This window comes from Paralichthys olivaceus, chromosome 17, assembly GCF_024713975.1.
Source record: "Paralichthys olivaceus isolate ysfri-2021 chromosome 17, ASM2471397v2, whole genome shotgun sequence".
NCBI lineage: Eukaryota > Metazoa > Chordata > Actinopteri > Pleuronectiformes > Paralichthyidae > Paralichthys > Paralichthys olivaceus.
Window position 1 is genome coordinate 20076983 of NC_091109.1, and position 15795 is coordinate 20092777.

Consider the following 15795-nt stretch of genomic DNA (forward strand, 5'->3'; position numbering starts at 1 on the left):
ACATTTTTTTTTATCACCTTGGAGAAGCTAATGAGCTGGTGGGAGGAGCTGCGTGGCAGAGATTCAACTCCGTGTGCATCCGTTCTGAAAAAGTCGCACCGCTGTGGTACTGCACAGCTTTCAAGGGCAGCTGCGATCTGATAATAGCTGCAGCCCGTTTGAGTGGCTGCCTCCTCCAGAGCCCGACATTCAAGACAACTACATCGTAACAGGTCACCAAGGCTGTACCGATCCTGAGGGACAGAACGTAGCCGATAAATACAGGACGCTTTTATTCTTTTTGCTGCACAGCTGGTGTTCGCTCTGCTGTTTTCTGTCCCTCTGAAGAGAAAACTCAACACTTTTCCTCATAGATTCACAAAGTAACGCGTCGCTTTATTTTTTTTTTTATCAAACTCTAAAGATTAATTAATTGTCAATTAAAAAGTTGTGCTGTGCCGAGAGGTGGTTGAGATGTTAATTAATGAAGTTAATTCATTAATTAATAAATGTAATGAAAAACTAGAATGTCACTCATTAGAGAGCAAACCTCCACCGAGGCCCAACAGCTCCTTGATAGAAACCTGGCACCAGAAACTAAACTGCTCCACATCTTTCCAGTTTTGCATGAATCCATTTTGTCGTTGTTGTGTTTTCCCGCTAACCCACATTTGTGAAAGAAAAGTGTCCCATCATGCCGAATATAATAATTAGAACAAATGTTGTGCAGATTCATTGGAATCCTCCACCCTGCAGAAAGAGAATAGTAATTTGGTTACGAGTGTGTTTCTCCCACTCGTAAACACTCATATAAGTATCCTTGTCATAATGGAGAATACTGTAGAGCTGGATTATGGAGGGATTTGTTTAGCACAGCACTGCAGCAAAAATAAATCACCGCTCATCACTCATTAGCGCTGACAGATCATTGTTGCAGCAGCATACAAACGTGTCCCTCGGTGCCGCGGGATGAAAGATGAGCCTTTGGATTTGAACTTGAACAGCACTTGCCCCTTTTTTCTCCGCCTGGTCTCTGAGAAACCCTCATATGAGACTACTGCAAAATTGCGACGGGTTTTATTGAATTTAATTTGATGGATCTGAAGCGCGTTTAAGCAAGTCTGAGGGCGCGTGTGACCTTGTTGGCGTCGGTCGTACATCAGCTCAATCTCTCGCTCTGTGTGTGGTAAGGATTATCGATTCGTGAAATCATTCCCGGCGTGTTATTGATATGCTGAAGTGCGTGTGAAGTACGTGGACATGAGACTCACCTCTCCCTCGCCACGCTGCCAAACTGTATGTGGCGACAATTTAAACCCAAGGAGGCGAGCTGAGTGACATATTGATCAGAGAAGTTGACCGTCAACGAGCAGTGGACGTTTGGTCTTGTCATAGCAGGAAATACATTTTACATTTATTCCATTTATGTGTTTTACGCCACACAAGTGAATCAATACCAGGGTCCTGCTGGATGTGGTATTAAAGGCAGAAGTCAATATTTGTTTTATTAGTTAAACTTGTCTTATCAATAATAATTACTCATCAAGATTTATTTTTTTATTCCAATATTTACATTACTGTTTGATTGATTCTTGTCTTTTTGAATATATTTGTTCTTTTCTTCCACGGTTCAAAGATATAGAATCCTGCTCGGTCCCCATCCACCTTCCTGTCGTTTCACTTCCTGCTTCCTGGTCACGTGATTCAGACTCACCTGCACCTGATTTGTTCTGTCCCTGTACTTCCCACTCAGAAACCCCATATATACTCCCTCTGCTTCCCTCGTGTCCACGTTGTGTTTGTTTCCTCTCTTCTTCTTCTTTTTTTAAAAAAATATCCTTGTTTACATAAGTATTTAGTGTTTTTGGAAGATTTTGGATTCTCGCCTCCTCTTTGCCTGTTTTTCTTTCTTGACTTGAACTGATTGTATAATTTAAAATTCTGAACTTTTCTGGACTATGATCCGTTCCTTGCTCTTTTTTGGATTTGCTTGATCGGACTGCCCTCGCTGGTTTTGGACATTTGCCTGCATCAGTAAGCCTTTTCTTTTATTCAAGTGTCTGTTTGTACGTCTGCATTTGGGTCCTCTGTCTGTGTTGCATCACAAAGGTCCACATTATGACACGTATACAAGTGTGCCATGTTTATTTAAGTAATATGAGTCCTACTTTCACTCTCCCTTTGGCTCAAACATCTTTGACTTCTAAATGCTCTATGTTCTTTAAGTCACTGTCTGTCTGTTCGTGCTGGACACAAACTGTATGTTGGCTTTATTGGAGGCTAATATAAACATTAGCCATCGCTGCAGTAGGATCAGGAGAGGAAAGCTTGATCATAACATTAGATTTGAGATGAAAAGCTTCACAGAACCGAGGGGACGTGAACAATAATTCTCTGTGGAGTCGTCCACGTTACACATTTCACCCTTTGTTTATATAAAATATTGATTGTTGCAGCTTTAAAATCTGGTGCACTGTGTTTTCCCTGCGGCAGAAAGTCTATTTTCAATCAGTCCTTTCTTTGTGTAAACAGCAATAGCAATCATGTTAGACAGACAAAGGAGCATCTGCAGAAAGCACCGTACAGTCCGAGGCATGCACTTTAAGTATGAATACATTCAAATGATGTAAGACGTCTCTAACATCACTGCCGTCTGCTTTTGACCTCCTCAGTTCAGCGTAACACCGGTTTACAGTTCTGGATCTGCACCTGCCTTGTTGTGTGAATGTCTCCCCCCTTTACGCTTACACGAAGGTTACAGCTAATCTTTTGAGTCCAGCAGCAAACACCGGTGACCTTCCCGCTCACATGAAATGAATGCCAAGGTGCATTAATCATTCCAACACATAGACAAAATGTCAATTGCAAAATGCGAAGTGATCAGAAGGAGACAGGGGCGGTGTTTCTTTTGGGAAGGTAGCTCTCTCTAAAGAAAATCATCTGACGACGGGAATGTTCCTTGATCAGTCCAGCTCCCTATCAGCCTCACCGGGGGATCTGGGCTTCTTTAATCCATCTAATGGAGTCGCTGAGGCTTTCTTTTCATCAGATATACTATGTTTTTTCCTCTCACACACACTCTTGGTCCCTGAAACATCACGCTGACATCGCCAGCAGGAAGGTGAATGGCTGAAAAAAACTGTAAAGATTTTCTATGAGTTGCCGTCTTCATTTAAAGGTCCTTGAAACTTGAACCTTGCTTTTTTTTTTTTTCTTGTCACAAGATAATTAATAGATTACTTCCTCTTTGACTGTACGCAGCCCATTGAAAGGCACATATGGTGCTATAGACGATTCCCTAACCCTTTCCTGGGGCGAGATTTTCCAAGTACTAGAAGTCGGATGCTGTGGATCTAAACGGGCTGAGCAGATTCGTTGCAATACTCGGTCAAACCAATGAAAACCGAAATGGTGACATCCAACAATGGACTTTAATGAACGTAGCCTCACAAGCTGTCACACCTTCTTAAACTTCTGTAATTGAAAACCTTCGTTTAGAAACTGTTGTCACAAAATCTCTATTTTGTTCTCCCGGGCCTCCAAAGAATGTTCTGCCATCCAAAAAGCAATTAGTCCTAATTTATTTTGACGCAGTAATATTGAGAAAAGAATTGTCCAAACTGAGTGCTAATGCATCACAGCTGCAGGATAGGAAGCCTCGCCTCAAGTTGCTCACCGCTGCCATTAAGCTTTGTGTAAATTACCATCTTAGCATGTAATTGTTTAACCAAGATTGATGTCTAAATGTATCCGGTAGTGGCACGAAGCACTCTCCCAAATGGAGCCTTTCTCGCTCGTCCATGTCAGACCTCGGTTTTTTTTTTTGCCCCCCCCTTAAAAAACAAAAGCTTAAACGTAGCATCTGGCTACAGAGACAGTTTGGCAGTTTGTCTGCGAGGTGGTAAGTGGTGACTTTAATGAAGATGCATCACGCCTGTTGCGGATTTATCTCCTATCGTATGGCCCAGCAGATGCTAATGTAGTGTACAACCTCCACGGCAGAAGCCGCTCATTTCTACACACCGCCACGTCCTCATCAGGGCTAATACTCTGTAGTTCTGAGCTGCAGGTCTGTTTGCACACCTCCGAGTCCTCACTGGGAGTTCACAACTTTTACTATTAGAGCGGTTGTGTCATCTCATTAAACCCAGTATTCATTCATCTCAATTTTTGATTTTCAATGTGAGGTTGATCCCTCTGCAGTAAAAGACAGATTTAGATCTAATCTGATCTTTTCACGCTACAGTGTGTTTTCATTTATGTCGCGTGTCATCGAGAAGCGATTTCATGTTATAACATTTTATTTAACAGTTTAGAAGAGTTGATTTGTATGTGTTGTTTTTCACATGCTGTAATTATTCTTGTTCTTTCTTTGTGCGAACAACAACAATCTCATACAGTTACATAACGGTAATCATGAAGCGCACAGCTCGCAAAAGAAAACCGGAGTTGCATAATGAAGAAGTTGGCAAATGTACTGAAGCATTCACACGTTCTAAACAAGTTCACATGAACAGAACAGAAGTGAAACAAAGAAAATGCCAAACAGTGATACTGAACAAATCTGCTATAAAGCCTTTTATACAAAGCAGTGAATGACAGTTTAAAGTGATTACGGAAACAATGAACTGCAGCTTCCTGAACAATGGGATGCACCAGAATGGAATTTTTGTCTTTGTTGCATTCTGGTTATGAGGGGCAGAAAAATCTGAGTTTTCTTATTGCATTTATTCCTTTATTTGCATCGATGCAAATGCAAAACACAATCGTCATAACAAGAATATATTCTGCAGCTGCCGGCAGCACAAAGTAGCTCAATAGAGTTAAGAGGGGATTTTTACTTAACTTGATTATTTCAGTTTGACTTTATACTTTTAAATATATCATTAACTGCAACGTTACTCTTCATATAATTTGAAGACTTGTTCATAAAATGTTATGTATTATTATTGATTAAAAATATCTGCAGTAAAAGATTCCCTTAACGTCAATGTGGTACTATCAGTACTAATAATCAAATGCAGTATAATCAGACATATACCTGCATGCTAAGCTCACTTAGCTCCAGAGAAAACTGCTGTGTATAAAATTACATTATAGTCGATGCGATTCTTCTGTTTGATGCTTTGCAAGAACTTTAGGATAAAAACTGGTTGATAAGAGATAAGTTGTGAGTCTGGAGCTGCAGAGTTGAGCAATAACCGTCCTCAGATCACTGTGAGCGTATTTCACACTAAAGTAAATTTGCAGTTTTGAGTACTCGGTCTGAATACCTGCTCTTACCTCGTAGCCGGATCTCGGATCTTTTGTGGAGACAAAATTATAGTTTTCAGTTATAGTTTTGAATTCAAGTTGCATTTCCCCCTTTGGTAAACTCTCAAAGCACGACGTGCTCGGCCTGTGTGGAAGACGAGCGAGGTGGCATTGCTCCTTGTAGGATAAAATGCATTACTTTCATTTCCGCGTCAGTCAGCGGCCCACACACTTCGCAACAAGTCCACAGCAGCTCCGAGACCCTCCAAAGCCTGATTGTATCTCACGGCTGATTTCAGTGCTAATTCAAGCCTCACACCCAGTATCATTTGGCGGTAATGCGAAGGTAAAGCAGTTGCAGTCTCAAAGGAACCCTTCAGTCCTCGCCTCCATATGCTCTGCTTTGAGCCAATTTATATTTAGTGTTCTCTTTAACCTTTGTGTTATCTGGAATTCACAGGCATGAAGGACAGAGGATGAAACGAAATGTTTATTGAGTTGTAAATATTGTAAATGGAATCATGATGTTGCGCCCTCCCCCCCCCCCCCCCGCTCTTCCTTGTGAGGCGTTTCCAATTATGGAAGGGTAATAAGACTCCTTTGTCAGGTCAAATCCAGCACGTCGGGCCGTATGATTGCTGCAGTGCCAAGTTAAAGACTGGTGTAAGTGCTGCGCTCAGGAGATGTGCATGTCGCCGTCACTGGGAGGACTTGTCCGGCTATCTGCCCTCCTGAGGTGAACTCATTCCTGTTAAGAAAATATGCTCGTTACAGTCAAAACAGGTCGTTAAGCGTTTATTAGAAGTATCCTTGCGATGTCCTCCTTTGCCTCAGTGGTCATTATAGTTTAATTCAGCCCCAGTGCAACTGCTTTCCATCCTGTTAAATATGGTTCAAATTTACAGCCAGAATTTGTTTTGCACACACTTGAGCGGCTTTAGGGCGGCGGCAGAACACCAGCGTTAATACCCGGTGATCACACACTGAGATGCATTTCATCACTGATGAAGAGACATGCATGTATGCTTGTGCACGTGTGGGGATGTTCACATGTTCACATGCTCGACAGGTGCGTTTGAGTCCGTGCACTGATGCACAGAGATGTTTCCACCAGAGAGCGCAGCACACCTAATGAGACAAAACACTGGAATTAAAGAAGACGAGCACAACCCTTCATAAACATGACACTTTTAATTGCAAGGAAACGAGTGAATGCAGCCTAATAACATTTGATACCGTTAGATTTTTACCTCGATGTAATTAACTTACCTTAAAATGTTTCATGAGCAAATTAAATCAGTTTGACTAAAAGAAATAAGCAGCATGTTGTGTGTTTGTTCAGCTAATGAAGGACACTTAAAACAATTTGACCCCTGAAATGAAAAGTTTATTAAAACACATTACACGATAAAAAGAAATGGATAAAAATAAAACTTTGTGGAAGCTTAATTTGCTTATGGGCTTCGTTTTGTGTGAATAACAATAACCAAATCATCACAGTTCCCAGAGAAGCGCAGACGCACTCCTCCTGCCTCAGGTGGACGATTGAAGTCCGCTGACAAAAAGAGAAAACATGAGTTTGTGACATTACGGCCAATTGCTGAGTGTTTAATTGACGGACTGGGAACTAAAAGATAACTGAGTGTTGATAAAGATCTGAGAAAATGAATTATTGAACGGATTCTCTAGTCAACACTAAAACCACAAGACGGACTCAGACGCTCTGAACATGGCTGGATGTGTGTTGTGGGAACTGTAGTGGTGATACATGACATCCTGATGTGCAGACGGTTGGTTGTTGTGGACGCCACATGTACGTGTTAATTAACGTACATGAAATACAAGAAAAAGAAATATTCTAGTGTCAAAGTAAATCAGCCCAATGAGGCTAATGGTATTCACTGGGTTGGTGGTGATGAAATATGATTTGAATGAGATTCTCTGGATATGCAGAGTGAGTCTGTGGCTTCACTGTCCTACTTGCAACTGATTTGCAGCTGATTTTAAGACCTGGTGCGGCAACTGTAACCCAAACAGCTAACAGCACTCTATGCTGCACAGAGAGTCAAACAGAGGAGGAATCCGGCGGTGAAGAGGAAACAGTGCGGTGCAGCCTCTCTTTGTGTTTGTGTGTTCAAAACATTAATTTCCTGCCCATTGTTGGGCTCAGTCAATTAATTAAGTTGTCGAAAAAAGTTGTGTAGCAATGCAATGAGCGATTGTGCACTTTCCGGGGGGGGGGGGGGGGGGGGGGAACAAGGGTGAAGCTGTTCTACATTATTACAACAGATTGATTGTGTGTATTCGCACCTCATACAGGTACAAATCACCCGTTATTGAAAATCTTAAATATTTAATTTGTCCTCAATTGAAGCTTCTCTCTGGACAGGTGGGCGTGCAGTGTCCTCTAGCTCCACCCCCCCCCTGCTCCTCCAATTAAAAGCAATGGGTGAAGTCACAGTGGTTTGACTTAATCAGGATAATGAAAACACTGGAGTTATATATTTGTCAATCAGATGTAATTATCTCAATAACGTACCCGGTTACAGATCACACATTAACACCAAATGAAGCCTCAATGTTCAATTCATGTCGGAGCACCAGTTTGTATTTAAACGGTTTTTGTTCAAAATGATAAAATATCCATTCTGCTGAACACAGGTCTGTTTTCCCACAACAGAAAACATATACGGCCCTTTTGTATGTGTTGGCTTCTCCACCGGGGGTTTTATTGACATTGTTTACATCAGCAGTGAGAAAATCAGAGGATTTATGGCAGTTTAAAAAAATAGAATAAAAAAAGCTGCAGTGCATATTTCTGACTTGTGCGTTGCCTACTCACAGACTCTTTGTTTGGCCTTGTAGAGACAAGCTTTATTTAAAGAGGTGTGAACAACCTCCACTGAGCATCAAGGGGATCCTGCAGATACACAGCGCACAGGTTAGAGAATCCTTAGGAAGCATTTACCAACAAACTATCATTGTCCGCTAGATTCATATTGAGTGTGTTATAAATGTGAAGTGAAATATAAAAATCCTTCTAGTTCTAGATCCTGTTGTTCAAAGCCAGACGTTTGATGTGCAGAATCTCTCGTGACCCCACAATGAATGTTTTGTTCTCTCGCTAACTGTAAATATATTTTTATCCGGAGGGGAAAAAGAGCCGCCAGCCATTCACAGAACTGAGCTCATCCACACGCGAGGAAAAGGTCGCAGACAGAGTGAGATCATCAGAAGAGGAGGCGCCGTCTTCTGTTTGTGTCGGGGAAGAGTCGACATTTTAACTCGGGGTTCGTTTGGGGAGGGGGCCACGAGACACTGAGCTGTACTTAGCAAGAGATGTATGAGAATGACTCAACAGACAAGAGCCTGAGGGAGAGAAATGTACAGTGGGAGGAAAATCATTAGCTCTGTTTGCATGTTCTCTCTCAATTACGTGTCTCCCAAGTCTGGCAGAGCAGCGGAAAAAAAGCAAAGATCCGCAGCGTGGATGACAATTTATCACACGCTTTTGTATCAAGGGTGCATGTGGCTTCAAAACTGCATCCTTGGGCATAGCTGCCTGAATTACAGCTCTCTGCTCAGCCGCTGCCCAATCACAAAGCCACATTTCACGGTGAGGGGGATGAGGGCACCTCCGCATTGTGACAAAACTATTGCTCATTCCGCCCCTCAATATTTATCATAGTACAATTTTCCCCCCACCGCCTCGCTCTGGAGGGCGTGATTTATGACACGCTCACCCGCGGCATCATCAGAACGACGACACGTTCATCACAGGGGCTTTTCACAGGCATCGGTTTTGTTTAATCCGTTTGCAGGAAGGGAGGAAGAGGAGGGAGAGGAAGACGCTTCGGCAGACAGGGAGGTAGAGACGGATGGAAACCAGGGGGCACTAACTGGAGAGAGTGAAGCGGACTAACAGGAAGAGAGGAAGAAGCCAGCATCCACTTATCTATACATCAAAGAGGTGACACTGCCTTGCAAATTTGCTAAAGCTCATTTGTAATGTTTTCCGCTTGTCACCGGCCTTAATGCGCACGGCTCATGGGAGTCGCAGGCTGCCACATGATCAATGGGAAGAGAGGGAAGTTACATCTCACCATTAAATGCTTTTGACTTGCAATATGCAGAGCGCGGCCGCTGTGAGTGATGCCTTTTTGCGCCGGCTGGGGGGAAGTTGTCAGATAGATTATAAATTGCGTTTTTGGTGCACAACCGAAGGCACGCTCCCCTGCATGTAAAGACAAAGCCTCCGTCGAGCACTCGTTCAAAGTCACCCTCGGCCTCCGCAGGCTTTGAAGCATCCCTCCGCCGCCGAGCCGCTGCTGGGACTCAGGCCAGCTGAATCGGAGTTTGTTATCTATGTGCTTTGCTTCACGCTCTTTAATGATTTTGGAGTGATTATGGAGTGTCTTCCGGGTCGAGAGGTCACTCCTTTTAAAGCATCGCCTAATTGGCCAAGCTGGTCATTTATGGATTAGGAGAGGAGGAATCACTTTGTGCCTCCAGAGGCTGTGAAGTGTTTTGTTTATCAACTTCTTCTCTTCTTTCTATTCGGATCTTTGTCATCGTCTCCGCTCACACTTTCTCCCCCTCTGCTCGGTCTGCGTCCTCCCAAGGGTGGACAAATCAAGTCAAACACAGTTAACACGCCATTCATCATGATTATTATGCTCTTATTGAATCTTTGTGGGAATTCCCTTGAAGGACACCGCATACTGAGGCATTATTAAAAACAGCTCAATCCACAAGGTAATGAAAGTCTATCAGAGCGTAATCATCAATTAGAAATGTGTCATAATCTATTTTTGGATTCCACTAAACAGCCTGAGTGTCTCCAGGTGAGACGCCGGTGAGTTGTATTTGACAGCCGGCTGAGTTTAGCAGACTGTGGGTGAAGAGAAGAGGTCTTTAATTTGCGGTGTGTGTGGAGGGGGGTTTGGAGGAATCAGTTTGAAATAACCTGATTATTGGAGGTGGGGCTGTCAAGGTAAGATCTCATTAAAGGTGCATTTAGACATGGAGGATTCCAACATGTGTCACAACAGAAGCCTCCCCCTCTTCCTCTGGTTTGTTTATAAGTAGCTGTGAAAAAAAAAAATAACATAACAACTTGGAATACCTGAGGACAGTCAGCCCGGGAGAGGAATCCAGTCAAGAGTCGGTGGGAGAAAATTGCAAACTGGCACTCTGCTTCGCCATTAGCGATGCATTAAGAGCAGCTGTCAGCTCCTGGGTCTAATTCGCTCATCCAAATTATTACCTGCTTCTATAAAACAAACCTTTTTCTGCTGATCTGGGAGCTTCAGCTCTGACTCACGCTGCTGGATTAGCAGTGGTAGGTGTCATATAATCATAACACATAAAATACTTTGGTGGCTGTAAGATTTTACTCATTGTTTGACACAAAACTTTTCTACTTGGTGAAACCAGTCCAAACCATGAACTGTGTCTCAGTCCAGGGGCCACGTCCAGGTGAATAAACCAATTAAACAAAATTTCGTCATGGTGTCCAAGTGCTACTCTGTTGCTAGGCGACAGTAGTAAAGATGGGACAAGCTGGTGATGCTGATCGTCTCATTGGTTTTGGCCTTGACGATCTACGTGGCCCAAGAAGACCTCGTCAGAATGAGGCCTCCCTTGAACTGAGACCATATAGACTGTATAAACTGATCGGCAGCATTACTACTCCTCAAAAGTGAAGCCGAGGTGTTTTGATTGCCACCTGGTGGCCGGCTGAAGTATACGTCATAAACCCTGCCTTAAAAATCAAAGTACACGTGGAATAAATGTTTCTCAAAGATTGTTTCTGTCATTTTGGGTAAATCTTATCACACGGATTCCTTCAAGTTCTAATTTGTCTGGTAAATCAGATTTGAATCAGTTTATTTGATGGTATATAAATGGATAAACGGAGCCTCGGTACTGCAGCTCCATCCTCACAGTTGCTAATGCACACAAGGCATATTTGGAGCCAATGTTTTAGCTTCAGATCTGGACAGTGGAAGGAAGTGGAGATGCAGTCGGTGGCCCGAACACAACAAAGCCCCAGAGGAGATTTTAGCTCAATTTGGACTGATGTTTCCTCCCGTCACAAACATTTCATTAAGTATATCCATTTCATTTCCTCAAGCCTGTGAAATCCTTTTACTCCTCGGTGTTCGCCTCACCCTTGCCAGGCACCATAATGGCAATAATGACATATACGACCCCGCAAATAAATGGAGATCTGGCTGCTGTATATCAATTCTGCTACTTAGGAGGAAATAAGGGGAATTTCAAAGCACCTGCTTCGTGCAGCGGTGGTTTTCTGAATGTTTGCAGTGGACGAGGCTCCCCCCGGAGCACACTGTGAAATACTTGGTTAAGCTGTTTATTGATCTTGGAGGAAAGGTATTCCCAGTCTTGTGCTCCTTCCTGTGCAGGCGAGCCTTTTAGAGGAAGACCTCTCTGCACAGACAGTCACTACTGATACACATCATCCATCCATCCGCCCACACGGCCAACAGCAGATGCAGGCCGGAAAGCACCCACACATACGTGCTTTCACAGGCAGTGACGGACATGACTACATCCCACAGTTTCACACACGTGCACCGTTACAATACGAGACATGGGAATGTGTCTCCCGCTGCTTCCACACAGCAGAACCTATTTTATGTCCAGTGCATTCAAGCAGTCCTGTGCAGTGACTCTTCAGCTTTAATCAGTGTCAGACCTGCCGGCGTATAGTAGAAAGAAATGTCAAAAAGATAAATGCATAGATTCATACTGGGACTTATTTCTAAAAGAATGAGGTCACACTTTTTTAGATGCATGTCATGTCACCAATTCAGGGTTGGCACTAGAACAAATATCCAAAGGGGGAAACGAGGCTTATTGCAGGGAGGCGCCAAGTTACTGATCAGTGGTCGTCACGCACAGAGACAGTGAAACCATTTGGGAGCGAGGGGGCTGATCTCGACACTGATTGGTCAGGTGACTCGAGGGAGCGAGGGACACTGATTGGTCAGTCGTCTCTGGAGAGCAGGAGTGTTCTGGCATTTTATTCAGTTCTCAAAAGTGGTTCTTTGACTTTCAGCGAGCACGGACATGCTTTTATAGAAGGGAGGGGGGCATAGAAAATAAAGTAGGGTGGTGGTGGTGGGGGGGGGGCAACACTCACCTATCAGAAGGTGGAGCAGCTTCTTTGTAGCCTGACGGGGGAAAGCCAGGGTAAAACGTCTCTTTATCACTCCCTGCGACTCGTGAAGCCGGGCTGCTTTGAACGCACCCTTATACTTGAAAGCGACCCGGAGTGTGTTTTTCATCGACATCTATCTTCACTCCACTCCTCTCTGTTTTTGGCAGCTTGACAGACCAAAGATTGGGCTTGGAGGAATTTTAGTGACCGAAAAGTGAGGGGGAATTATGCCCTTGAGAAGATGGGACATGACGAGCTGAAGTTAGGGATCATCTCGAAAGTGTAAAATGACTGAGAGTGCTTTCCAGAGTTTTATCAAAAGCCTTTTTTAAGACACTTGAAAATCCAATTTGTTTGCCTACATTTCAAGTCTTTTGCAGAAAGTTCATTAATTTAGATTCGTAGTTAAAATATCAACGCAACTGGACGATATATTTTCTGTCTCAGGATTTTAGAAACTGACTTCTTTTTGCAACCTGTGGAGTCGCCCTCTGCAGGTCATTTGAGAGGCTACAGCTTTCAGGCACATCTGCGTTGGCTTCGCCTGAGTTCAAATTCCAGTTTTGCCCACGGTCTGTGAATTTAACACATGAAGCACACTTGATGCAGATACAGCGGCTTTGCGTAGCATAGACTTTCACAACTTTACTAACTTTGTTAACTGTGAACTACTTGAGTTATAATATAATAAGAAATACAGACAAGTTTCTGCTGAGCTTGATGAATGTTCAGTCTAAACTTGTTTGGGCAGTTACAGAACCTACACACACACACACACACACATTATCGCTCACACAGTCGCCACACACCGTGCTGCAGTCCAGACAAATTGCACTGTTTATGCAGCTCCCAGGAGTAGAAACAGTATTTCAGGCTGTTCTAGACATTGGCTGAATAATTGTTGGGCTATTACTCCGTGCAGAGGCTACTGTTGTCTTATCTCAGCATGTAACCATTAATTAATTGATGATAATCAGTAAAGAGAATTAGAGTAGCCTTCCTTGTGACTTAATTAATTACCTAGGGCACATGGGGAAACACCCAAGTAACACTCAGAGCTTCACAAAGATAAATGTTTGTCCTCGGTCGGAGAGCTGCTGTCAGAACCGTGGCGGGGTTGAAATTCTCTGGTTGGATGGGGACAGAGAGGAAGTTGAGAAATGGAGGATGGGAAATGAGAAGTAATGAGCCATACAGAGAATATGTGAACATGTAAGAGCCGCGGTAATTGTTCTAATTATGGAGTACAGATGGGACACATTGGATTTAGGAGAAAACAGCTCTTTCCTTCCACGAAGAGCACGATCAGCTGTTCATTTATCGTTCATCCACATGTTTAAGAGGATTTTAATGATTTATTGTACACATCAATAATCTCATGTGGAGAAAAAATACACATTTTTACGCATTTCCTGGTGTAATATTAAAAACTCAATTTCAAAATAGAAGCTTTAAAAACTTTCAATCAACAAAGAGGATTCTAATAATGAGAATGATCGATAATTAACTTTATTACTTTCAGTAGAAATAGTTTCTGTTGTAAAGACCGGGACAGAACCGGTTTCTATTTGTTCACTAATATACATTCAGTGCAACATCCTCTCCACTCCAAATTATGTCAAAAGCATAAGATGGCGGAACCCTTGACACGTTCTTTCCCGTGTGGGAAGAAGTGCTGATGCATCGTCCATCTTTAAATACTGTGTGTTTTGTCCTATCATGTGCAGGATGGGTTTTTTTATTTTTATTTCGGTGTTTTCAGATGTTTTTATCTCTTAGAAGACGATCAATCATCTTGGATAATTGCAGTCCCACTAATGATGACATCCTTAATGTATGCAAAAATCTTTGAAGCCCGATTTTCCCTGTGTGTAATTTGTAAGCTAGACATCCCGGACGACACCGATGCAAGTTTGAACCAAAACACGGCTTTTTAATTACAGTTTTTATTGACTGCCTTACCCCCCCCCCCACCCTACCCCCTCCTCACCCCTCTCCCTGCTCCTCCCCTCTCCCCCCGTCTCCCCTGTCTGCCTCGTCTCTGTTGCGTTCCTTTGCCTTCTATTAGTGTCATCACGCTCTATTGAGCTGCACTTGTCATACTGATACCAAACTAATCAAGACTAATGAATTCATTTAACTGATGATAATAATGTTATTAAAATGCAAATTGTTAATTTCTTTTAATTGTGCGACATCACATGTAATCAATCACAACAACTTCTATGGTCACTGCAAATCTTTCTGCTTCTTCGCCCACTTTGCCTCAATCGTTCCCGGAGAGATTTCCATTTTCCCGTCTTTCTTGTGAAGAGTTGGGCCGTGCTGGTTAGTCCTGTCATGGTCTGGTTAGAGATGTGATTGTGTGTCATATCATTTATTTCTAATCTTCTTGTTTGTCTCCGCTCTGGTGATCGTGAATGGGCTGGTGGCTGTTGAGTTGTAATTGGAAAATGCATGATTGATTTGCTTAGATGGAGCAAACATGAAGGATAGTATTTTCATCAGCGTTCGGTGCGACATCAAAATATAACGTTATGCGGAGAAAAACGTGAACGGTGCCACACCGACTCCATCCAGAGCTGCATGTAAAAACCAGTTCATGGGAATGATCACTGAGGCTTATTGTGCGCGACCTCATCCGTCAGTTTAATCCCTGAGTTTTAAACATAAACATTTTCCTCAGCTGCTCTGAAGGAAAAACATAACGTCAGTCATCGAAGCAAACAACAGTTTTGTTGAGCAGTAGATTATTCAGGAGGCTTCTTGTGGCTCGGATCACAGTTATCTTCCAACTCTGCCTTCATTTCAATCTCAGCTACACAAAGATTTCTGACGATATCTTTCCCAGTTGTGATCGTAGACCAAGAGGGACGATACGTCTCAACAACTTCCTCCCGTTGTATAAAAAACTGAAACTAAAATATATGTTTATTGTCAGTAATAGTACTTTCCAGCTAGATTGAAACAGAGCTCTGTTGTTCTGACAGAATCAATGCGAGTACTTTCTATACAACTAACTCATATAGCTAATAAAATTACAATTCAATCTACAGAAAGAACACCGCAGAGAGAAGGAGTCGTATTGGTTTTCCGATACAGAAAGAAACTGAATTACTATAAACGATAAACTGCTGAGTGCAGGATGTAGAAAATTAAGCTTTAAGCAGTCGGTAGAAACTTACCGAGGAGTTCGTTTATTGACGATGTGTGTTATATTTAGAGGAAACGCTTGAAGAGCAACTCTACAACACATCCTCATCACATTCGGCATTTACGTTTATACACGTGCCCTCAGGTACATGAGCCTCAGACCCTCAGAATGCAACCTCATGTGAAAATGATTTTCTTTTCTTGACTGTTTAAACTTCCATTTC

The 15795-nt window shown here is 42.8% G+C and overlaps 1 protein-coding gene across 3 annotated transcripts in view; it reads left to right on the forward strand.

Moving 5' to 3' along the window:
• Nucleotides 1–1774: 1774 nt before the first annotated feature.
• The window catches only part of LOC109642343 (serine/threonine-protein kinase H1-like), a 33283-nt gene continuing 19262 nt past the window's right edge, over nucleotides 1775–15795 (forward strand). For all 3 annotated transcript variants that reach the window (XM_069512681.1, XM_069512683.1, XM_069512682.1), the window contains exon 1: nucleotides 1775–2013. The gene's annotated coding sequence lies outside the window, so the exon portion shown is untranslated. The remainder of the gene's footprint in view (nucleotides 2014–15795) is intronic.